At 39.1% G+C, this 6,176-nt stretch overlaps 1 pseudogene; it reads left to right on the top strand.

Annotated features, from left to right (window-relative positions):
- The first annotated feature begins 2,820 nt into the window (after window positions 1–2,820).
- On the top strand, window positions 2,821–5,374 carry LOC102842633 (annotated as a pseudogene).
- The last annotated feature ends 802 nt before the right edge of the window (window positions 5,375–6,176 follow it).

Genomic DNA, 6,176 nt, shown 5'->3' with positions numbered 1-6,176 from the left:
TCCACCCGATCCGCCATCTTGTTTGTTCTCTCAGTAACACTTTTAAGAGATATAACAACTTGAATAAATCAGGCCCTATGTGGTGCCATAGGATAAGCACTGACCTCAAGGTCTGTTTGAACCAAAAGGTCAGTGGTTCAAACTCACCAACTGCTCCTTGGAAACAGTATACAGGGTTGCTATGAGAACCAACTGGACAGTACTTAACAACAACAACAACATGGGGCTGTAGGATCTGCATTGGACAGCAAACCACAAGATTGGTGGTACAAACTCACCATCAGCTCCTTGAAAACCACATCTGGTATCTCTGTAAGTGAGAACTGACTTGTTAGCACTTAACAACAACATGTTCAAGGAGGGAATTCTTCTGTAGGATAAGCACTGGTCTACTAATTGCAAGATTGGTAGTTCACATGTTTCAGCCTCTCCTCAGAAACTCTATGCTGGGTTGCTATGAGTAGAACCGATTCAATGACACTTAACAACAACATTAACAATGCTCAAACAGAATGTGACTTCAGTTTTCAGTGAGGTCTATTTAAATTTAATGATCGTAATAGATAATTAAGGAGCTCTGGTAGTGTAGTGGTTATGAATCAGACTGCGAATCTCAAGGTCAGCAGTTCGAAACTACCAGCTGTTCTATGGGAGAAAGATGAGGCTTTCTGCTCCTGTAAAGATTTACAGCCTCAGAAACCCTGTACAGGGTCATTATGAGTTGGAACCGACTCCACAGCACAAAACAACAACAATGGATAACTGATCTACCAGAAAGAATGGGGCACTGGTAGTGTAGTGGATTATGATCTGGGCTGCTAACTTCAAGATCAGCAGTTCCAGTCTACCAGTAGCACCCCTGAAGAAAGATGTGGCTTTCTGACTCCATGGAACATAACCATCACCAGCACCAGAAATGAAAAAAACCCCAACTTGCTGAACATACAAAGTTCCACTTAATATTCTGTTTTGCAGCATTTATTTCAATAAAAAAAATATACCTGAGGGAATGTGTTTTAACAGTTGTTTGAATAGCTGAAACTGATGAAGATGAATCCATCATCTCCATATATATATTAGAACCTTTAAATCTTAAAAGTTGAGGTTGTAAAAAGATGCAGGAAACATGGATCCTGCACTAAAGGAGCTACTGAATTCATATTCAGGATGACTTTTGGGTCAGCATTTTCTCCTAAATCTCAAATAGGAAATTAACCTCTGTTTTGTTGTTCCTATTTGTTTCTGTTTGTTGTATACACAATGGATTCTTGATGAGAATGTGTAATGTTTGCTTGAAGTGTAATGAAGTTTTGATTTCATTAAAAAGAGCAGTTAGCTTTTACTACTTGAACTGCTTAAATGGGTAACTTGTTTCCTGGGCATTGAATCAGATTTTTCCACAATTTTTGTTGCTTGTCTAGGATTACAGATATGTTTTCAAATCGACACTTTGAATTATTTTTTCTTGCTATTTTCCGAAACTCCCTGTAGTAACATATTGACTAAAGAACATTTCAACCTTAAAAGAAGTAGGGTCAAAAGTCCCAGAAAATACTAGATGATTTTTAGTGTGGTGTATATGTAGATATTTACATATGTATCTATATGTAGATAGTTGTTTAATATACTAATTTTGAGATTCTCACCTTCCTTTGGTTCCATGTTTCTTCTTCAGAAGGTCTGATTCCATTAAGAACTCTGCGAATCTCACTCAGTAGCATGATGATTGGCATTTCAAACCCACAGGAAATCCCATGGGAGAAAGGTGAGACTTTCAGCTTCTGTAAAGATTTACAGCCTCAGAAACTCTATATTGGGTTACCATGAGTCAGAATTAGCTTGACGGCGGTAGATTTTGACTCACTGAACACTAATGACGAATGACTAGAGAAGTTGTAGGATGATATAGAAAACTCATACGTGAAAAGCAAAAGATCACTTAAAAGACAAGAAAGAAAAAGCAAAACCAAAACAGATGTCAGAGAGATGATGAAACCTTCTCTTGAACTTCATGTTGTGTTGTTAAGTGCTATTGAGTTGGTTCTGACTCACAGAGATCCGAAATAGATGGGTTTGAAGCACCAACCATGTGATTTGCAGTACGGAGCTGATCCTACAGTGCTACACAAGACTCCTCTTGAACTTAGAATAGTTAAAAGTTAATGATAGAAGTAATGAAGTAAAAAGGCTGAACAGAAAATTTCAGTAGTAGGCTTGAGAAGAAAAATTAAAGTATTATAATGAAATGTGCAAACAACTGAAATTAGAAATACAAAAGGGAAGGACAAGTAAATGCTCAGCATTTCTCAAACTCAAATAACTGAAGAAAAACTTACAGTTTAAAGTGTCAACATTGAGGAATCCTATTGTGGCACTGTGGGTTAATGCTCTGGACTGCAAAGTCGGTTTGAACCGCAAGGTCAGCAGCTCAAGCTCATCATTCATTCCTTGGAAATTGTATTCAGGGTCTCTATGAGTCGGAACCAACTTGATGGCTCTTAACAACAACAAGTGTGGTGCTGTGGAAAAAAGCACTGCACTAGAAGGTTGGTTTGAACCACAAGACTGGCAGTTCGAACTCACCAGACACTTCTTAGAAATCCTATACAGGGTTGCTATGAGTCGGAACTGACTCAATGGCACTTAACAATAACAACAATGGACAAATACAAGGATCCCTTGTAGCATAGTGGGTTATGCATTGGACTGCTAAGTACAAGGTCAGCGGTTTGAATTCACCAGCTACTCTACAGGAGAAAGATGAATCTTTCTGTTCCTTTAAAGATTTACAGCCTGGGGCAATCGTCTGACTGAGCGAAGATGACAGCTGAAAGGGAGCCTCCTCCGCTGGTAGACCAGAAGACCAAGTTTGAAGAGCTGGAGGATGGAGAGGACCTGTTCACTAGCACTCTCTCCACTCTGGAATCAAGTACATCATCTCCAAAACCAGCTAGTCTTCCTGCAGAAGATATTAGTACAAATTCCAATGGTCCAAAACCCACAGAAGTTGTGTTAGACATGATGACAGAGAGGATCTTTTTGCAGAAGCCATGGAAGAAGTTTCTTTGGACACTCCAGAAAAGGAACCTATCCTCTCTCCAGAACCTTCTCCTGCCATCACTCCTGTAACTCCTACTATACTCATTGCACCCAGAATTGAATCAAAGAGTATATCTGCTCCTGTGATCTTTGATCGATCCAGAGAGGAGATTGAAGAAGAAGCAAATGGAGATATTTTTGATATAGAAATTGGTGTATCAGATCCTGAGAAAGTTGGCGATGGCATGAATGCATGAATGCTAATATGGCATATAGAGCAACCACAAAGACTTCTCTTTCTATGTTCAGTAAGAGTGAATTTTCAGTTAAATGAAGATTCAGTGACTTTCTTGACTTGCATAGCAAATTAGCGAGCAAGTATTTACATGTTAGTTATATTGTTCCACCAGCTCCAGAAAAGAGTATAGTAGGCATGACCAAGGTCAAAGTGGGTAAAGAAGATTCCTCATACACTGAATTTGTAGAAAAATGGAGAGCAGCTCTTGAAAGGTATCTTCAACAAACAGTAAAACATCCAACTTTACTACAAGATCTTGATTTAAGGCAGTTCTTGGAAAGTTCTGAGCTGCCTAGAGCAGTTAATACACAGGCTCTGAGTGGAGCCAGAATATTGAGGATGGTGTACAAAGCTGCTGATGCTGTCAACAAAATGACAACCAAGATGAATGAATCGGATGCCTGGTTTGAAGTAAAGCAGCAGCAATTTGAGAATCTGGATTGGCAATTTAGGAAACTTCATGCCAGTGTTGAAGCCTTGGTCTGTCACAGAAAAGAAATTTCAGTCAACACAGCTGCCTTTGCTAAAAGTGCTGCCATGTTAGGTAATTCTGAGGTTCATACTACTTTATCTAGAGTGTTGTCAAATCTCGCCGAGGTTAAGAAGATATACCAGTTACATCAAGAACAAGCTTTTGCTGACTTCTATATTTATTTAAAAATTTTTAAGGTTTTTATTGTGGATTGAGTGAAAATTTACAGGGCAGATCATCAGCTTTACATTCAACAAATCATACACCTTTTTTCATTACAACGATTATAATCCCCTCCATGTACCATCAGTTAACAGTATTTCTCTCTATTCACTTTAGTTCTTTATTTTAAACACTCAGGCATATATAATAATCTATACTACCAAGGGCACATTCTACATGTCTGCCTCCTGGCTGCCATCTCTTAGTCCCTGTCTTCCCATGAATCTAGAGTCAGCTGCTCCCTCTCTCCATGTCCCCATGTCTGCCCCCATGTCTGATGTCACGGCTTCTCTGGATATCTATATGTTTTCAGAACTACTTACTGACTCCATTCATTTTATTGCAGCAGTGAAAGGTGTGTTTCACCATCAAATGAAGTGCTGGCAGAAATGGGAGATGCTCAAATTAGTTTGCTCAAAAAATGTGAAACTGAGGCAAAAATGATGGTTGCTAACAAACTAGATAAAATACAGCATGGTAAGAACATTCATACCAACAGAGAAAAGTTTGAAGTTGTCAAGGACGTCATTCTTCTTGGATCAACTATCAACACTCAAGGAAGCAGCAGTCAAGAAATCAAACGACATATTGCATGAGGCAAATCTGTGGCACAAGACCTTTTTAAAGTGTTGAACAGCAAAGATGTCAGCTTGAGGACTAAGGTGCCCCTGACCCAAGCCACGGTATTTTCAATAACCTCATATGCATATGAAAGCTGGACAGTGATTAAGGAAGATCACAGAAGAATTGATGCTTTTGAGTTATGGTATAGGAGGAGAATATTGAAAGTACCATGGGCTGCCAAAAGAACCAATAGATCCGTTCTGGAAGAAATGCAGCCAGAGTGCTCCTTGGAGGCCAAGATGGCCAAACTTCATCTCTCATGCTTTGGACATGTGGTCAGGATGGACCAGTTGCTGGAGGAGAATATCATGTTTGGTAAGGTGGAGGATCAGAGAAGGAGAGGAAGACACCCAGCAAGATGGATTGGCCAAGTGGCAGCATCAATGGGCTCAAGCATGGCAACATGAGGTTGGCCCAGGATTGGGCAGTGTTTGATTCTGTTGTGCATAGGGTTGCTATGAGTCGATACCGATTCGATGGCACCTAACAACAATAACAAGAATGAAATAAGAGAGTGGGAGGCCAAAGTGCAACAAGGAGAAGGAGATTTTGAATAGATATCTAAAATGATTCGAAAAGAAGTGGGAAGATTTGAGAAACAGCCAGTGAAAGGTTTAAAAACTTTTAGTATCAGGCACTTAGAACCATTAGTGCAAACACAGCAACAGCTGATAAAATACTGGTAGGCATTTCTACCTGAAGCCAAAGCCACTGCATAGCAAGAATATGATTCCTGTTAAGAAGACCTTGGCTATTTGTTTCAGTTATGCTGAATTCCACAATGAAATCATTTAAAACCATCTAAATAAAACACTATATATTTTATGAGTTACATATGATTATGTATCTATCTGTATGTATGTATGTATGTATGTATGTATCTATCTATCTATCTATCTATCTATCTATCTATCTATCTATGCTGACATTTTATTACAAGCTTCATGTCCTGACCCTCTTTGAATTAAGTGGACTGTAGCATGGCATTCTACAGTTCTTTGCTGAATTGAACACTGTTGTGTCTTAAATACTTACACTGAAAAGGGCACTGCAAGGCCAAAAATTTTACATTATTTTTCTTTACATTTTATTCCTGTAGTATATTTATCTGATCTTTATGAAGTGAATTATCAAAGCATTGATTAATGTTCACTTATACATTCCTGTACAGAAATTATGATTTTGTGATTACAGTAATAAAATGATATTCCTTGTGGGGAAAAAAAAAAAAAAAAAGATTTACAGCCTGGAAATCCTACACAGATATGTTGGAATCAACTCAACAGGATACTGCAGTAGAAGTTGTTGTTGTTGTTAGGAGCCATCGAGTCGGTACTGACGCAAAGTGACCTTATGCACAGCAGAATGAAGCACTGCCTGATCCTGGGCCAACCTCACTACTGTTGCCTCGCTTGAGTCCATCGATGCTGCCACTTGGCCAATCCATCTCATTGGGGGTCTTCCTCTTTTTCTCTGACCCTCCACCTTACCAAACATAATATCCTCTCCAGTGACTGGTCC

The sequence above is a fragment of the Chrysochloris asiatica genome, unplaced genomic scaffold (genome assembly GCF_000296735.1).
Source record: "Chrysochloris asiatica unplaced genomic scaffold, ChrAsi1.0 scaffold00113, whole genome shotgun sequence".
NCBI lineage: Eukaryota > Metazoa > Chordata > Mammalia > Afrosoricida > Chrysochloridae > Chrysochloris > Chrysochloris asiatica.
This window is presented reverse-complemented; position numbering and strand designations above follow the sequence as displayed.